Here is a 20,432-nt window from a genome sequence, read left to right as displayed (position 1 = left end):
TGTCTGTACGTTCGTATGTGCAGTATGTCTTCCTTAGAATGTTGGCATACTGAAGACGGTTCATGATTTTCACATACGATTTGAAAATCTCGGTTATCATATCACTATTTTGACACGGGGTCCTAGTTGGGGATATGTATCCTCCTCGAGGCCAGGGCTAAAGAAATCGAAAAGAAAGGAGGAAAGACGGAAGACACTGAAGAGGTAAAGAGTTCCAAAGTTTAGCGGTGTAGGGAAAGAAACAGACATCGCAAAGGCCCGTCAACCTCAAGTCGCAAACGTCCACACACACAGTATTCATGTGACGCGGTGATTTCTCGAGAATCCCCTCCTCTACATAATGGCGTTGGACACACACACAGGAAGCCAGCTCTTCGTGACAGAACCCGGAGTAATAACTGACAGAAACAGGAAAGAAAACTAACACTGCGGCGTAGAACAAGTGGGGTCAAATAAGCAGGCGAGATCAAGTGTCGAGTTGGATAGCTTTCGACTCGACTCCAAGATAAGGTAAATAGAGTCAGAACCTTCCCAGATGTACGAGCAGTACTCCACTGAAGGACAAACCGGTCATTCTGTATATAATCGGAGCATCAGAAGAGATGAGTCATTTTGTTATCGGGAGACGTGGCTATTCGTACGATGTGCGGGGTAACAAAGATAAATCGGATGTTTACCATGATACCCGAGTGTGTCTGTTTTGATGAGCGGTGAAATTACAGAGCCATCAGAGGAGATGGGAAACCTGGAATGGTTTCAGAAAGGGTAGCAGGAAGATGCTGAGCAGGGAAGGGGGGTGGGGAATTCTAGGGGTGTTAAAACTTAACTAGGCTCTATCTGCCTCACAGAGAAATCTCGTCCAGACCTGGGTTTTTGGAGGTACTTGAGACAAGACAAGACGTAGATCGAGCGAGAGAAGATGAAGAGGAGTGAAAAGACATGAAGGCATGCAGTCCTGAATCGTTCAGAGTATGAAGGCAACCGGTTATATTTTGAAGACAGGAAATTGTTGATAAAATGAAGAGGAAGAGCTTCAAATAGAAAAATATCAGACCCTTACAAGACACTGCTGCTGCTGCTTGATAGGGAAAGAGAGGCTTATCCATCACCAGACACAGAGGTTGACAGTGAAAGAGGAGAGCCAAGAGTGGGGTGTTTGGAGATCCTGTCAGAAGCTTTCGATAAATCAAGGGTTACAAAAGAGAATTCCTCAAAATCTCTGTGAAAGAAAGACTAGACGTAATCAACTTAGAAAAGGATATCACTGATGTATCTCGCCTTCTGCAAGCTGTGCTGATAAAGAAAAGACTCGGAGGTGTAAAATGCTCAGGGAAACAGTAATCCAATGATTGCAAATATCAATTCGATGATTGGAAATTGCAGAAAAGGCAAAATAACGACTTAGAACGATCGCTTCCTCTTTGAAATAGGATTTACCAGTGCTGGTTAACAAGAAGCAAAGTTCTAATCTCCACGTAACAAAATAAAAAAAGGTCAGATTCACACGAGTTCGAGACACGAGAAGGGCTTGTGTGTAGCCAATACGCCTTTCTTGTGTTCTAAATGAAAATGCCTTCTGGGTTGTGAGTAAGACAATAGGGAGGGGCACAGTATCAGTAAAGAAGTGCCTGAGGGGACGAGGGAACGTTACAGTCATCCAAGGCAGAGAGAGAGAGAGAGAGAGAGAGAGAGAGAGAGAGAGAGAGAGAGAGAGAGAGAGAGGCTATATTTCTTGCTCTGTCGTACAGATAGAAGGCTATAGGATCGTCGGAAATGACAAGCAAAGGAAAGATGATTTTGGGTCAAAGATTTGAAAGCTTTATCACTGACGGATGAGAAAATGTTGCAAAACGCACTCGGCGCTCCCTTTAGATGAAGAACGTTGTGCTTCGCTAGTGACACGTTACGCTATTGTTTCCGAGGGAGATGAAAGCTGATTACGTGTCGCGGGAATTGAAAGTTCCCCCAGGTGTCCGATACCGGTCCCCTTACCTTGAATGGCCCCCAGAATACGAACGGTTGAACTACGGTTTGCAAAATGAAATGGTCATAAGAGGAAGCGGGAATATATATATATATATATATATATATATATATATATATATATATATATATATATATATATATATATATATATATGTCTCCATTCCCGCAACAATAACCTTTGCTATATGCTCTGTATTGACTGGAGCATCACCCGAGGAGAGGCAATAATCTGTCCAAGAAGAAAAAAAAAATACAGAAAAAAAAGGATTTTCGTAAGTCGGGCCAGCCACCGCTATTAACGAGCCAATATTGGCGTTTAAAGCCGCCAGTTGCGGGAGGAGATGCGGTGGGTATACAGAAGCTTTCAAAAAGTGTGTCGGGTGAGCCAATCGGAGTAAAAGTTGTCGAGCCATAACGCGAATGAATAGAGAGAAATAAAAGATCAAGCGTTGATAAAATGGTCCGTCCTGACGGCCTGAGGTGCGAACAGGGTGGTTGACGATTTGTTTCGTATCAACGACCATGAAAATATAATGGCGCGAAGGTTTCAACCAACCCCACCACCGCCTACCACATGTGTTCGCTGAGAAATTCCTTCGTTAACCCTGGTATCTCCTTGACCGGGGAACCTCAGCTCGAGGACACAAGAGGATGTCAACACTGGCCTCGAGGCAAGGACTCGGATAGTCTGAGAGCATTACAAAACCTGTGGTGATAAAACATAGTGGTAGTCTGGAGACAAATCTTGAAGACACATGTCGTTCAAGCCTCGAGACTCAAGGTCCATGAACCAGGAGTGTTTGTGTTAGAAAAAAAAAAATCACCGATTCCTCTTCCGAAGTAGAATCCTGGGTAAAGGATACAGTGGACGGTATGACAATGATTCATGAAAACATCACTGAACACCCGAGATTGCATGATAAGGGATGTGACGCGAGCGTACGACAGGAGAAAGTCAGATGGTGTTTCACACAATACAGGTTTGGGGAATAGGCTGCCAACGTCAAGTCAATTAACGGATGAACAGTCGGGTCCATTACATGGGAGAGGATCATGGCAGGGAGCGGTGCTACTGTTGCCTGAGCCTCCTCTCTCAAAACCAAGCATGCAAACATCAGAGCACAATCCGAGGCCAGTAATACAGGAAGTGTAGTTAAAAGACTAAGGCATCAACGTCCGTCACTTATGATTTGACTCGCTTGAATCGTAAAACGTAAACCCTAGAATGAAACCGGCGTAGCAGATTTGATTTCCTTACAAGAATGTCTTGCTTTGTTTACTGTAAAATTGAGGCCAGTAGGACGCCAACTGTTTAACATGGCCTTTCATAAATCTAATTCTTGTTTCTGTTAATGTCATTACAGGCACGTGTCGACATACTCCTCACATGACAACACCAGAAGTTGAATGACTCATGCCTACCGCAGTCTGATCCCTTTGAGAACGACAGCGAATACGACCCTGGGTATGATGGCCTTGGTCTCTGAGGGTTTGGTAAAAAGCCAGGTAATCATGCCCAAGGGTCATGCAGCAGTCGTGATGAGCCGTCGTAACGTCTTGTTCAAAGATTGTACCGTCGTGTTAAAGGATCGTAACGTCGTGCTAAAGGATCGTACAGTCGTCCTCGACAGTCATACCGTCGTGCTCAAGGATCGTACCGTCGTCCTCAAGGGGTTGATGAACAATATCCTCAGGAGATCACCATGATTAAGTCCCTCGACTGCCACACAGAGGAAAGGCAGGTCACACGCCGAGAACATCAGAGACAACACAATTTGCGAGGCTGGCTGGGACCCTGGCTGGCCACCAGCACATCTCACAGACTCGGTCAATCACCATGCTATATCCCTTAACTCGCTCCCTAAGCCAGACTTCACCAATTCCTCCTCTATACTCCACTACACCAGAGTCCCTTTCTCTCAAAAGACTTCCATTACATCATTATCTTCAGTATCACACACTTCTACTTCGCCAGATGGGTGCCATTTCCGACGGCAGACTTAACACTCGTCTCAAAGTTCCTTTGCCATCATTATCTGCCCTCGTCTCCCGCCCGCTCTGCCATGATATCCAACCATTCAAGCTGCCCCTCTGACACAAAAGCACAACAGTACGGAGACCCAAAGAGCCAGCCATCGCTTACGAACAGGACGGCGCCAGTGTCCCCCACTGGGATAACAAACTTAACCTTACCTAACTCGTTCCATATTCCCCTACGCCAGTTGTAAGGCAGCATCGATTACGACCAAATGGAAGAAAAAAAAAACATTGCATCATCCGGTTGTAAAATTCGTACCCAACAAAGAACGTAAATGACGGATATGTGACTGAATGCGTCGTAAAAATAGATCGTCCTGCCCAACGTGGGGTGGCAACATCACACACTACCCACACAGCGCTGCTTGTCAGGTACACACAACCTCCCCAGCAGAAGGACTGAAGATGTGTGCACTTGTGCGTCCTGCCACCTTACCGCATCTGACGTACTTTTAGCCGTAACTATTCTGATAATATCTTCTCTCCGCTTGATCCTACTTAATGGTGTTAGTGACATTCACACTGACAGGTTAGAGCGATTCAGTTTGATTGTTCAGTCCTACAGCCCCCTTTATGTGGCGTCCACAACTTCATGACTGCCCTCCAATCACCAGGAGGTAAATGACAGACTCTTTTTGGGCGCTTAGTTCCTTGACGAGACAATCACTCTAGTCCACTGACTGCGATACAACCTGGCCGAAGGCGACTTGTACAGTCGCACTGTAACTATATTCAGGCCGAGTACGGTAACACAAATATATATATATATATATATATATATATATATATATATATATATATATATATATATATATACATATATATATATATATATATATATATATATATATAATTTATTTATTTATTCATTCATTTATTTATTGACATATATTCATTTTGCTTTGTCGCTGTCTCCCGCGTTAGCGAGGTATCGCAAGGAAACAGACGAAAGAATGGCCCAACCCACCCACATACACATGTATATACATACGTCCACACACGGAAATATACATACCTATACATCTCAACGTATACATCTCGAATCCTCTCCACTACATATATATACACACACGACATATACACATGTACATAGTTCATACTGTCTGCCTTTATTCATTCCCATCGCCACCCCGCCATATGAAATAACAACCCCCTCCCCCTCATGTGCGCGAGGTAGCGCTAGGAAAAGACAACAAAGGCCACATTCGTTCACACTCAGTCTCTAGCTGTCATGTAATAATGCACCGAAACAACAGCTCCCCTTCCACATCCAGGCCCCACACAACTTTCCATGGTTTACCCCAGACACTTCACATGCCCTGGTTCAATCCACTGACAGCACGTCGACCCCGGTATACCATATCGTTCCAATTCACTATTCCTTGTACACCTTTCACCCTCTTGCATGTTCAGGCCCCGATCACTCAAAATCTTTTTCACTCCATCTTTCCACCTCCAATTTGGTCTCCCACTTCTCGTTCCCTCCACCTGACACATATATCCTCTTGGTCAATCTCTCCTCACTCATTCTCTCCATGTGACCAAACCATTTCAAAACACCCTCTTCTGCTCTCTCAACCACACCCTTTTTATTACCACACATCTCTCTTACCCTATCATTACCGACTCGATCAAACCACCTAACACCACATTGTCCTCAAACATCTCATTTCCAGCACATCCACCCTCCTGTGCACATCTCTATCCATAGCCCACGCCTCGCGACCATATAACATTGTTGGAACCACTATTCCTTCAAACATACCCATTTATGCTTTCCGAGATAATGTTCGACTTCCACACATTCTTCAACGTTCCCAGAACTTTTGCCCCCTCCCCCACCCTATGATTCACTTCCGCTTCCATGGTTCCATCCGCTGCCAAATCCACTCACAGATATCTAAAACACTTCATTTCCTCCAGTTTTTCTCCGTTCAAAGTTACCTCCCAGTTGACTTGTCCCTCAACCCTACTGTACCTAATAACCTTGCTGTTATTCACATTTACTCTCAGCATTCTTCTTACACACAATTTAGCAAACTCAGTCACCAGCTTCTGCAGTTTCTCACATGAATCGACCACCAGCGCTATATCATCAGCGAACAACAACTGACTCACTTCCCAAGATCTTTCATCCACCACAGACTGCATACTTGCCCCTCTTTCCAAAACTCTTGCATTCACCTCCCTAACAACCCAATCCATAAACAAATTAAACAACCATGGAGACATCACACACCCCTGCTGCAAACCTACATTCACTGAGAACCAATCACTTTCCTCTCTTCCTACACTTACACATGCCTTACATCCTCGATAAAAACTTTTCACTGCTAACAACTTGCCTCCCACACCATATATTCTTAATACGTTCCACAGAGCATATCTATCAACTCTATTATATGCCTTCTCCAGATCCATATTATATATATATATATATATATATATATTCTATTTATCTATTTTGCTTTGTCGTTGTCTCCCGCGTTTGCGAGGTAGCGCAAGGAAACAGACGAAAGAAATGGCCCAACCCACCCCCATACACATGTATATACATACACGTCCACACACGCAAATATACATACCTATACATCTCAATGTACACATATATATATATACACACACACATACATATATACCCATGCACACAATTCACACTGTCTGCCTTTATTCATTCCCATCGCCACCTCGCCACACATGGAATACCATCCCCCTTCCCCTCATGTGTGCGAGGTAGCGCTAGGAAAAGACAACAAAGGCCCCATTCGTTCACACTCAGTCTCTAGCTGTCATGCAATAATGCCCGAAACACAGCTCCCTTTCCACATCCAGGCCCCACACTACTTTCCATGGTTTACCCCAGACGCTTCACATGCCTTGATTCAATCCACTGACAGCACGTCAACCCCGGTATACCACATCGATCCAATTCACTCTATTCCTTGCCCGCCTTTCACCCTCCTGCATGTTCAGGCCCCGATCACTCAAAATCTTTTTCACTCCATCTTTCCACCTCCAATTTGGTCTCCCACTTCTCCTCGTTCCCTCCACCTCCGACACATATATCCTCTTGGTCAATCTTTCCTCACTCATTCTCTCCATGTGCCCAAACCATTTCAAAACACCCTCTTCTGCTCTCTCAACCACGCTCTTTTTATTTCCACACATCTCTCTTACCCTTACATTACTTACTCGGTCAAACCACCTCATACCACATATTCTCCTCATACATCTCATTTCCAGCACATCCACCCTCCTGCGCACAACTCTATCCATAGCCCACGCCTCGCAACCATACAACATTGTTGGAACCACTATTCCTTCAAACATACCCATTTTTGCTTTCCGAGATAATGTTCTCGACTTCCACACATTCTTCAAGGCTCCCAGGATTTTCGCCCCCTCCCCCACCCTATGATTCACTTCCGCTTCCATGGTTCCATCCGGTGCTAGATCCACTCCCAGATATCTAAAACACTTTACTTCCTCCAGTTTTTCTCCATTCAAACTTACCTCCCAATTGACTTGACCCTCAACCCTACTGTACCTAATAACCTTGCTCTTATTCACATTTACTCTCAGCATTCTTCTTACGCACACTTTACCAAACTCAGTCACCAGCTTCTGCAGTTTCTCACATGAATCAGCCACCATATATATATATATATATATATATATATATATATATATATATATATATATATATATATATATATATATATATCCCTGGGGATAGGGGAGAAAGAATACTTCCCACGTATTCCCTGCGTGTCGTAGAAGGCGACTAAAAGGGGAGGGAGCGGGGGGCTGGAAATCCTCCCCTCTTGTTTTTTTTTTAATTTTCCAAAAGAAGGAACAGAGAATTGGGCCAGGTGAGGGTATTCCCTCAAAGGCCCACTCCTCTGTTCTTAACGCTACCTCGCTAATGCGGGAAATGGCGAATAGTTTGAAAGAAAAGAAAAGATATATATATATATATATATATATATATATATATATATATATATATATATATATATATATATATATATATATATATATAGATAGATAGATAGATAGATAGATAGATAGATAAGGATTATATCGTTTTGATATGTTGTTTCCCACTATTCACGAATAACGTATTCACGTACAGCTTAAATATTCAAATGCTCTTATATACAACCATATTCCATGTTTTCACGAGTAAGGTCCTCTTTTTGACATGATACACAGAGTTACCGGAAGGCTCACCTGAATCAACATGTATTTGTTCTCAAGGAACATGCGAGACGCAGTTGAGCCACTACTCCCCTGAGATACAATATCTAACCTGGTCTACAGGCTCCTTGTGGTCTATCATTACGTATGGTTTAGCGGCTAGAGTAGCTCACCACATCAAACCCTGCAAGTGGCCTTTCTGGACAAAGACACAGTACACCTTTTCTCCCGAAGCCTTTAGTCCCGGACAGAAGGCTTCAAAAAAGAAAAGGAAAAAGTGTCTTTGAGGAGACTGATGCCTTTTCCTTTGAGACGATGTAAGTACTTAAGTTGTTTAAAGAGAAGCGAGAAGGTAAAGAGTTCCAAAGATTAGTGGCGGTGAGAGAGAGAGAGAGAGAGAGAGAGAGAGAGAGAGAGAGAGAGAGAGAGAGAGAGAGAGAGAGAGAGATTCCCACCCTTGAGTTGCCGACGGCCACAGGGTAATCACACGCCCCGGGAGGGAAGCTTGAATACTACGTGGTTTAGCTAATGGTGGAGACACGCAGTCAGTCAACACTCGGGAGTAGAGACCGGGGCGACATCAAGAGAAAAGGAAATAAGATACAACACTTTGGCGTGGGGGCAAGTGGGTCAAGTTCCCAGGTCAGACTGAGGGAGTCGATCAGTCAGATTGGACTCTACTCTGTCAAGGAATTACGTAGAGTTAGAACCTGCTTCAGATGCGAGAGCGGTGCTTCATACAAGGACGGATCAACCCCCTTTGTATAAGCGGGGCAACTGTACAGAAGAGATGAGGTTCTGGTATCTGAACAGGATTCCCAGTTTCTTAAGACACTTACTATTTGTGCTAATGTCGAGTTCCAGAAGATAGACCATACGTCACCGTGATACCATGTATGTTCATTGTGTTTAGTCGTGGACTTCTCTGGGTCATGATATACCTGGAACATCGTGAAGAGTCTTTGAGAGAGATTTAGCGAGTAAAGTGGGCTTTAGAGAATCAACCTAAGGACGTCCACGTCTCTTTCCCTACGTGGAAAGTCTTCCTAAAGCTGAATTTACAGAGGCAGGTGTGGTGCGAGGTGACAGTAGATCGAGCAAGAGATAATACTAAGAGTCAGGTGTGGATTAAGGGATTGTTGTGGTCAGTCAGATGTGTAACTGTGTTTTGGAGGAGAGTCAAGCAAGGTTTGCAATTTAGGTCTCTGGATGCATGTCATGTGGAGAGGACACATGTATGGTAATGGGCCTTTCCTGAAACCACGAAGCTCTGTGATAGGCAGCAGATGCGAGTGTGGAAAGGTGGCTGGCATTGCCCCGAACTCCCCACTCCTCACGCTGTGCTTCGTGTCTTACTCGTAGATATGGAACCCTGGCACTCGAAGTATATGTAGACAGATCTATAACACGGAAGTTCCGGCCTAAAAGATGCGCTTGGGAAAAAAAAAAAAAAAACCTGCTTGGAGCTCTGGACAGTGCGAGAACCTCAGCTTCGCCCGTGTTGAAAACATTGCCTCCCAAACACTCCTGCTGAAACATTCACGATGCCAGAGGCTGAAATGCCAAGTAAAGGCCGACTGTTGCAAGACTCCCAGATGGGGAGGGGGGGGGGGTGTCTTCCAAGGTACGAAATCATTGACGTTTGACTTGAAAATAATTTCATCAGTATAATGTGAGATTGTGTGTTCTCCATGTTCTCTGTCTCCTGGTGAATTAGCACGGAAGAATCTATCGCTAAACGTATATTATAGTTAACCAGTGGTTTTTAATATCTTTCCAAGTCCTCGGTGAAGCTAGGAGAAAGAAGAGAGATGGGGAAAAGATATATCAGACTTGGAACTGGAAAACCTATTCTCCTTAGAGGTGATACTAGTGCCTGTTAGATAAAGAGGCGATACATATGAAGAAAAAAAAAAGAGAGGTTCGAGAAAGTGCGCGAAGAAACGAAGGTAAAATGGGGACGCTGTAGAGTGCGGTACATGTGAGGATAGGATGAGACGAGCTCGATGACTTGGTCTAAACGAGACAAAACTTGATATCTAAATTCTGGCACGGAGGATGTGAGATGGTCCCGGCCATCACTCCTAAGTCATGAGGGCAGTACTGCCCTGGGCGGCTCATGTCTACAACCTGCTGACACGAAGGACGTAAGATGACTCTGGCCATCACTTTCCTTTCTTCACCAGATAATCAAATGCACTCATACGATGACGTGTCAACACTGCATTCCTCGATTTCTTTCAAATCCGCTCCACTCTCTCTCTCTCTCTCTCTCTCTCTCTCTCTCTCTCTCTCTCTCTCTCTCTCTCTCTCTCTCTCTCTCTCTCTCTCAAGTCTCGTCGCGTCTCAACTGCCTCTATAAATTCAGACAGATTCAAGAACTCCCCCAGCGGAACACTCCCAACCTAGATAAGTTTCAAGCCTCCAAGACCCAATTTCTCCCCGGCGTCTCTTTCTGAAATCCCTCACAACCTTTCCATCTCCTGTGATGGCTTCCCCTACCCCCCACGAAAGTCTGGAACTCTTTACCATCTCATGCCTCTCCCATCAGCGAAGACCTGACCCCTTTTTTTGAAAAAGAAAAGGCATATCCTCCTCTTCTCTCCTTCCTCCTCCACCTTTTCATCCTTTTGTTCATATTGGCCTCGATACCTGTGGTTGTACATTCCCACCAGTTAATTATCACCTTGTGACCTTCATCGCTGACCTCCAAAACCCATTCCAGTGTAAAACTTTCCTTTTAATATCCATGGCATACAAGCTGGTCGACTGGCACCCACCCAATCTTCGCACGTCCTGTACACAAACATTTTACCAGCACTTCACATGGTCTCCGTGAACCTGACATGGTTGAACCCTCATCCTCGTATCAACCTCACGAGGTGTAGAACTCTGTGCATGTATGGTTCATGGCTAGGTCAGCCAGGCATGGGATGCCATGACGTACATCAGATCCTCAAAATTGAAAACCAGCAGCATCTCCTTCTGCTCAGCAACTTTGGCCATAGAGATATAACTATACAGTAAGATAAATTATGATACAGATATCATATGTGAAAATTATGCAATGCATACACGATATTCTCGCGTATTATCGACAAGTTGGATCAACTGTGCAAATAAGAAACAAATGCAGAAAGCTGTACCAGTGGACTATTGACGTACCGAGAACATCGAACTTCTATATCAGAGGAACGTGTGGAATAGATCATCTCGTGTCCTTCCTAAATCAGAGGAACGCGCGAAACAGACCACCTCGTATCCTTCCTAAATCAGAGGAACATGTGGAACGATCTAACTCACGTCCTTCCTAAATTAAAGGAACGTGCGGAATGGACTAATCCGTGCCCCGTGTAAATCAGGGGAACGTGCTGAACGAACCAATTCGTGTCCTTCCTAAATCAGGGGAACGTGCTGAACAAACTCGTGTCCTTCCTGAATTACAGAAGAGTCTTGACAATTTTCTCAATCTATAGATAATACCGAGATAATCTGTAGAAATGCAGAAAATGATGCAAAAGCAAACCCATTTTCTTTTTTGTGATATCCTCATTCTGGAGAATCTCTCTCTCTCTCTCTCTCTCTCTCTCTCTCTCTCTCTCTCTCTCTCTCTCTCTCTCTCTCTCTCTAAATATATATATATATATATATATATATATATATATATATATATATATATATATATATATATATACATATTATATATATCCCCTCAGCCGTGGCAAGAGCGGCTCCCTAGCACTAGCATCTCCCGCCATTAATGTTTCAACAGGTAGTTCACTGTAACGTTGGGTCGTGGATGGCAGTTTAAAGTCGTTCCGGGAGCCGGTACGACCTGTAAGGCTGGCAGTAGTGGCTAGGGTCAATATGTCCGACGAGGCAATGAAATGTGATGACCCGTTGTTGTATGACCTGGTTGTAAGGGGGGGGAGGGGTGGATATCTCAAGCTTAACAACCCCGTGAACACGATGGAACGACCCTTGAGTACGATGGTACGAGACTTAAGCACGATGTACGACCCTCGAGTGCGATGGTACGAGACTTGACAACAATATACGACTCTCGAGTACGATGGTATGAGACTTGAGAACGATGATACGAGAGTGCGACCCCTCAGTACGACCCCCTGAGCACGAAGGTAGTACGACCCCTGAGCACAAAGGGACGACTCTAGAGCAAGACGAAACGACCGCAACCTCTGAGCAAGGAGATACGTCCCTTGGGCATGATGCTCACGGGCTCTGGTCGTAAGCCAAACCCATCATACTCATAGGTCGTACCGACGCGCCGTGCTGATCAAACCTACTGTAATCTCAACGAACCCAAAAATGACGAGTTCACCTCTCTCTCTCTCTCTCTCTCTCTCTCTCTCTCTCTCTCTCTCTCTCTCTCTCTCTCTCTCTCTCTCAGACCTCTCTCTCAACTATAACCGCAAAAGACTCGTTTGAGACCGTCACCCGTTACTCCTGTAACAGTTATGTAATGGATACAGAAGGTGTTACACGCAAGACTGTAACAAAGAGAGAGAGAGAGAGAGAGAGAGAGAGAGAGAGAGAGAGAGAGAGAGAGAGAGAGAGAGAGAGAGAGAGAGAGAGAGAATGATGTGTCTGACGATGACCGACGAACAACGAACCACACCAACAAAGAACAAAAACGCTGCCTGCTGATGTATTTCACTGCTGCTACAGTAGACAACATCAGCTGTATCCCTTGCCATGATGATCTATCTTCTACCGTGTCTTCACGTCGTCTGTATCCAGTACAAATTTGCCTCAAGCTGATGGACTGCATATATCGGCGATATATATTGTGATGCGCGTTGGTTTTCATGATGCCTACAACGTGTGTGTGTGTGTGTGTGTGTGTGTTGAAGCTCTAGCCTTCAAGGTCAGGGCCATTAGCTTTACTAGCTGCTTCAAAGACCGTGTGTCCAGTATACTAAGATACAATGCCGGTTGTTTTATGTACGATGCCGGTTGTTGCATGTACGATGCCGGTCGTTCTATGGACGGTACCTGTTGTTCTCATTGCAGAAGAAAAGGAGCAATAACCTTTTCCTCCAACAACCCTTACCACCAAGTAAAATGGCTACAAAAAAAAAACATACAAGTCCCACACTACCAGTCGGCTATAAAAATAATGGCTATAAAAATAAATACAAATTCCATGTACTGTGTGTTGCTGGAAAAGCCAATGATTGTACCTTTACACGATGAAGTTATTTGCTCTTAACACTAGCCATTCCCCACTCGGGTGCTCCAGCGCAGTCACATTGTACAATATATATATATAGCCAGAAATATTTTTTCTACGTATTGTCATACTAAAACACAGCAGCCACGAGAACAATCAGTGTACACTTTATCCGTTCTTATATGGTTTTTGACCAATAGATTTCAACACCATTCTAATGAGCACCATCAATAACTATTAGGGACATGAAATTGAGTTTAGTCAATGGAGTTAAATTACATCGAAAGTTAAGCTTTCCCAACACCATCTAACGTACCTTAATGTTCGCGGCTAATAGGCACATAACACAGCCAAAATAGCTAGGATACCGAGTATACTGAAGCTCGACACTGAAAGAGGATCTCCAATACACATGTTTATGCTTCCATAATTCATGAACCCCAGCTCGACTACCTGATGCATATTAGAGCTCGGGCACTTACAGTTATCGAATGCAGGAAGCACACTTACCGCTATCTGGTCGGCCTTAGACGCTCGAGTGCGAGGGGACGACCCCCTGAGCGCTACACGACCCTTGGCCACGACAGTACGACCCTTGGATATGAACGGCCATGATCACCGACCTGGTTTATAGGCCTTTATACCCATGGGTCGTTCCGTCGTTCTCGAAGGCTGTCACCTCCGTGCTCAGGGGTTGTCAGTACGGGGTTCACGGGTTGTTACCGTCGTGCTCTAAGGATGGTGGCGGTCGACTCCATGGGGGGCTGAGAAGACCCGACTTGGTGGACTCCATAGGGGGCTAAGAAGACCCGACTTGGTGGACTCCATAGGGGGCTAAGAAGACCCGACTTGGTGGACTCCATAGGGGGCTGAGAAGACCCGACTTGGTGGACTCCATAGGGGGCTAAGAAGACCCGACTTGGTGGACTCCATAGGGGGCTAAGAAGACCCGACTTGGTGGACTCCATAGGGGGCTGAGAAGACCCGACTTTACAACGACAGAGGGGTTCTTAGGTGAAGCCAGGGTGTGTCATGACACTACCGTGTTCGTGACATTCCTCCAGCCGACCTCCTCCACTCCCAAGGCCACGCCCCAAACGACTCCTTGGCACGAGAGCCGCAATGTCCTTCACCGCCGTCAGGAGCCGGGACGCTTCTTGGTCGCATGCCAGATCCTCGGTCGTATGCCGAATTTCAGGTCCCATGCCGAATTTCAGGTCCCATGCCGGATTTTCAAGGTTCTATGCCGGATTTTAAAGGTCCCTTGCCGGATTTTCAAGGTTCTATGCCGGAAGTTTTAAGGCCCCAAGAAGAATTTATTTTGGGTCGTATACCAGACTTTCGATTGCATGCCAGATTTTAGGTTCCATGCCGGGTCTTTTGGTCGCATGCCATACTTTTATGATATTCAAATCCTTCGCGTCACTCGTGTGAATATAGAGACCCCCACGTAGTAAATACTGAGCCCGGTAGACGATACCAGCATTGCCTCAGTGATGTGTTATGGTCGATCTGTGCTTCGTATTTGATTCAGAGAACGACCTTCCTCCCCCAGATTCCTACTGACAGTCCTGTGGTCGCTGGAGCACATATTTTTTGTGGGGGCCATATAGTGGCTGACGGCGGCCAGCCACAGTCCTAGTGATAACCCTGGAGCTGACAGGAGGGTCGTGTGTCTCGTGTGTTGGGGGGCCGGGCTGGTGTGGGAGGTGCCACATTATTCTTTATTGTTCGCCGGAGTCATGTGCTGGGGGCTCTGTGGTTCACCGTGTTGAAGCAGGGATCTCTTCATATATCTATGTGTTTGTGTCTGTCTGTCTGTCTACCTACCTAACTAACTATCTATCTATCTATGCATCTGTATGTCTACATATCGATCCGTCTATTTGTGTTCCCTCTCTCTCTCTCTCTCTCTCTCTCTCTCTCTCTCTCTCTCTCTCTCTCTCTCTCTCTCTCCCTCTGAAATACTTCCACTCTGAAAAAGTGGACATTTTAATCCCGTATTTGATCTATGGAGCGGAGACATCTTAAAGTGAACGGAATGCAATTTGCCTTTCACATTTTTTGGGTAGCAGTCTCCGTGGCTTAGTGGTCAGCCTCGCTACCTTACGAGTCACTGCTAACCCAAAATAGCAACATACCGCCTTTCGAACAACACACAAACGTTCCCATAAAAAAAAAAAATGAAAATCCGCTACAAACAAGCCTATTACAGCCCTTAACACGACAATCACAAAAACATATACAATCCACTCTTGATACATCAGCTCTATCCTCTTTACTTCTACCGACGCTCATGCCTCAGTTAAAACCCCTAAAGCGTTCCCTCACAGCTGTCCTTGACAAATAGGTATCCACACACTCGTCGACACGTTCAAACTACCTCCGGCTATACAGCAAAACCCCACACAGCTGGAAACTTCCCAGCATAACATCCATCCTGAGATCCTGAATGATCTTTCTTTCTCTCCTCCCACTGTCCTAGATCACAGCTATCATCAGTTCCCTAACTCCCTCAAAAAAAAAAAAAATATATTCACTGCACATGACAGAATTAACCAAAACAACCAACTCTAACCCACCCAGCACGGAACAAGCCTCTCAGACACTCCATTTCCAAACTACATACCAACTTCTCGCACCACATTCTGGAAGGCTTTACCCAACCACAGCTCTCCTCCCGCACAGTACGAGGCGCTGAGAGATATCATAGCAAAGCTCTCTGACGACATCCACATCCTCAGCATATCCTCCCAAGACAGACTAAATGCCAGGTCAGCGTTAGAGCCGACAGCCACTCCAAAGTCAACTAAAGAGATCACATATCATAAAACAATCCAGCTCTACAAGGGAGTCCCCAAGGGCGGTGTTCTTTCTCCACCTCTTTCCAATCCCTTCCTGCATGACTTCCCTTCACTTATCCTCCTCCGCAAACCACAGTGTGAACGCCGTTATATGCAGACGACGCCAGAGTTATACTACTACGACCATTACCTCGTGCAACAGTAAACCTGTACCACTACAGACTCGAGGTGATCACTGGCAACAACAAATGAGATTGACGACGGCCCCTCCAGACATCCACAGTCCTCCCTCAAAGACGCCAATCCGACCCGCACCCTCACTCACTCACTCACCCTTAATGACCGACCACACCCACACAACACAATGCCAACCAAATCATGCATCACACACACACGAGTTGCCATTACCCCCTCCCCACACTACAAACATGAAGTTCTCTAGCATAAATAACCTCAGAACATCACCAAGCACTGGACTTTAAAAAGGCCAGCTCAGAATCCCCTTCAAAGACAGCATATCCCCTCCACTTTATACTATGGTTCATCTACCTGGTCAACCTCCTCTTTTTACAATGGCGTCCACAAGGACAAAATGCATCAACACGTTCGTGCAATACATCATCTCGTCAACACCATTGCACACCACCGCACTTGAGACTTCGGTACAACAGGATGCCACATTATCAACTTCACTCGTTACCAGCAGCATCTTGTATCTAATTCGCATTTACCACCTGAGCCAGGCGGCGTCAAGAACACACACACAATGGCCCGATTTGCGACACGCCCCCTCTCAAGCAACACAGCCAGAAACCATCACATACATACGCTTTACCAACACCACACACACACACACACACACACACACACACATCCGTGGAACCCAAGGTCAGCCACCGTGATAACTAGACCATCATCAGTGTCAGCCCACCAGCACGACCAAAGGAGAAACAAGCCATCACCTTTACAGAGAGGAGCAGCAGCTCGGCTGCCCTGTGTTGCATTGAGGTGATGTATATGAAACATTTAGCTGATCACGGCACACAAGCCACTATCGATTCTTCTGGCTCGCCTCCGGCATCACTGCCCACTTACTTACACCCACACCACACCCTCAGGGGAAACGAGGAAATTATCTATTTTCGTCATCATTTACTCAGCCTCTCGTTTTCACGAGATCGATCGGGCACGTGAGACCTCAAAATACAAAATTACTCGCGACCTCGACCGTTGCTCACTGTGCTAGGGGGTAAGGAGTGGGGGGGGGGGGGACATGGACATCCCACACGTATAAAAGTGCCTCTTATTTTTTCATTGGACAGAGAGAGTTCAAAAACCGTCAAGTGACACCAACATTTCCATTTCATAAGCTCCATATACGGGAGATGGGGGACACTCTCTCTCTCTCTCTCTCTCTCTCTCTCTCTCTCTCTCTCTCTCTCTCTCTCTCTCTCTCTCTCTCATTCTGCATATTGCACAGTAAAAGTAATTACAAGTTGGTAATTGCCCAACAAAATGCTTCCATTACATCAGATCCTGGTTCACTCCTATGTAATCAAAGCGCACAGCAGCATGCAACCTCAGAGAGAGAGAGAGAGAGAGAGAGAGAGAGAGAGAGAGAGACCCGGAAGCACCAGGGTGTAAACAGGAAAATCATTCAAGCAGGAAAAACTTGGCAAAATTGGTAAACGTATTGGAGGATGGTGTAAAATTCGTAGCAAGTGTTTCTGGGAGGCTTTTCCAAATGTGAGCTCCCTTCCTTCGTGTGATATATATATATATATATATATATATATATATATATATATATATATATATATATATATATATATATATTATATATATATATATATATATATATATATATATATATATATATATATATATATATATATATATATATGTATATATATTCCTATGAGTCCACGGGGAAAATGAAACACGAAAAGTTCCCAAGTGCACTTTCGTGTAATAATCACATCATCAGGGGAGACACAAGAGAGAAATATAACAGTCAGTTGATATACATGTATATCAACTGACTGTTATATTTCTCTCTTGTGTCTCCCCTGATGATGTGATTATTACACGAAAGTGCACTTGGGAACTTTTCGTGTTTCATTTTCCCCGTGGACTCATAGGAATATATATATATATATATATATATATATATATATATATATATATATATATATATATATATATATATATCACACGAAGGAAGGGAGCTCACATTTGGAAAAGCCTCCCAGAAACACTTGCTACGAATTTTACACCATCCTCCAATACGTTTACCAATTTTGCCAAGTTTTTCCTGCTTGAATGATTTTCCTGTTTACACCCTGGTGCTTCCGGGTCTCTCTCTCTCTCTCTCTCTCTCTCTCTCTCTCTCTCTCTCTCTCTCTCTCTCTCTCTCTTCTCTCTCTCTCTCTCTCTGAGGTTGCATGCTGCTGTGCGCTTTGATTACATAGGAGTGAACCAGGATCTAATGTAATGGAAGCATTTTGTTGGGCAATTACCAACTTTTAATTACTTTTACTGTGCAATATGCGGAATGAGAGAGAGAGAGAGAGAGAGAGAGAGAGAGAGAGAGAGAGAGAATGTGTGTGTTTAAATAAAAAACTCATAACTGAACAAAAAATAATAAATGCCCCGAGAGGCTTCACGGAAAACTCCTGCCTCTCGCCTGTACTACACCAGCACTTTTCTACCAGGCATTTCCTATTCAGTAATTCCTGTGGGTCATAAAACCCCCTCACCACTCCGGGCCCACACGTCTCTGGGTACGAGAGCAGAGTTCCCGAAGTTCATTATTTGGCCACCGGCCGCTCCACGCTGCACGAGAATGACACATTTCTGTCACACGACCCTCAAAATAAAGCTTTAGAAGAAGAAATCTGACGCTTTCCTCTCGTCCAACGATGGGCCTCGGGGACACCCTCATAGTCAGGAATAATAAGTTTAGGAGAAATGTAACTGGATTGTCTTTGACGAAGACATTGGGACGAGTCCAGTGTCATATAACTGCCATGATGTGTGTTGTTATCTATCTGGACTGACAGACTGACAGACACTTGGGCCCTCATATATCTGTGTGTGTGTGTGTGTGTGTGTGTGTGTGTGTAAGGACATTTTCAAATGAATATCCTGAAGCCTTGTCAATACAGAATCTGTCGTACCTACACAATGGATAGAGCTATTCAAGGAAAACACGTCTTATACAAAACACTGCAGGATCAACAGGTGCCAAATTGTCTCCAGTATTCTGCAGTTAAACCGTGTCCTCCACCGTGCCCTTTGACCGAGTACATACAATTCTAGCTAGCCTGTACCCACAACAAGAGAAATTCCTAATGACCTGAAGAGAATACATTAAAGTGGAAAGGTATACAAGAAAACACATTAAGGCGTGAGGAGAGCTATGGTGGACGGAGGTGGTACTGTCTCGGTGATGACTTCTTGTACATGACGGTATGACCCTTTGAGGCTGATGGTACGACCCTTGAACACGACGGTACGACCCTTGAACACGACGGTATGACCCTTTGAGGCTGATGGTACGACCCTTGAACACGACGGTCCGACCCTTGAACACGACGGTATGACCCTTGAGCATGATGGTATGACCCTTGAGCACGACGGTATGACCCTTGAGCACGATGGTACGACCCTTGAGCATGACGGAACAACCCTTGAACACGACGGTATGACCCTTTGAGGCTGATGGTGCGACCCTTGAACACGACGGTCCGACCCTTGAACACGACGGTATGACCCTTGAGCACGACGGTATGACCCTTGAGCACGATGGTACGACCCTTGAGCATGACGGAACAACCCTTGAACACGACGGTATGACCCTTGAACACGACGGTATGACCCTTGAGTACGACGGTATGACCCTTGATCACGACGGTATGACCCTTGAGGACAAAGGCACGACCTCATGGTATAATGGACTCGCCTTTGGCCTGGCACATTAGTAGGGCCACTATATACCCAAGGGTCGTATCCTCGTGCTCAAGGATCGTCACGTTGAGCTCAAAAGTCGTTCCCTCGAGTTCAAGGGTCGTCCCATCGCTTCAAGGAGTGGAGAAGGAAAATTACAGTCTCCCAGACTCAAGAAACACGTATATATCAAAATTTACGTACGAGACAATACAATATGTACCTGGAACTCTACAGAAAGAGGAGGAGGAAGCAATGGGATA

General features: G+C 45.1%; 1 protein-coding gene across 3 annotated transcripts in view; it reads right to left on the bottom strand.

Moving 5' to 3' along the window:
* The window catches only part of LOC139753649 (post-GPI attachment to proteins factor 2-like), a 377,354-nt gene that overhangs the window by 344,762 nt on the left and 12,160 nt on the right, over nt 1-20,432 (bottom strand). The gene's annotated exons all lie outside the window — the stretch shown is intronic.

This window comes from Panulirus ornatus, chromosome 2 (assembly GCF_036320965.1).
Source record: "Panulirus ornatus isolate Po-2019 chromosome 2, ASM3632096v1, whole genome shotgun sequence".
Classification (NCBI taxonomy): domain Eukaryota; kingdom Metazoa; phylum Arthropoda; class Malacostraca; order Decapoda; family Palinuridae; genus Panulirus; species Panulirus ornatus.
This window is presented reverse-complemented; position numbering and strand designations above follow the sequence as displayed.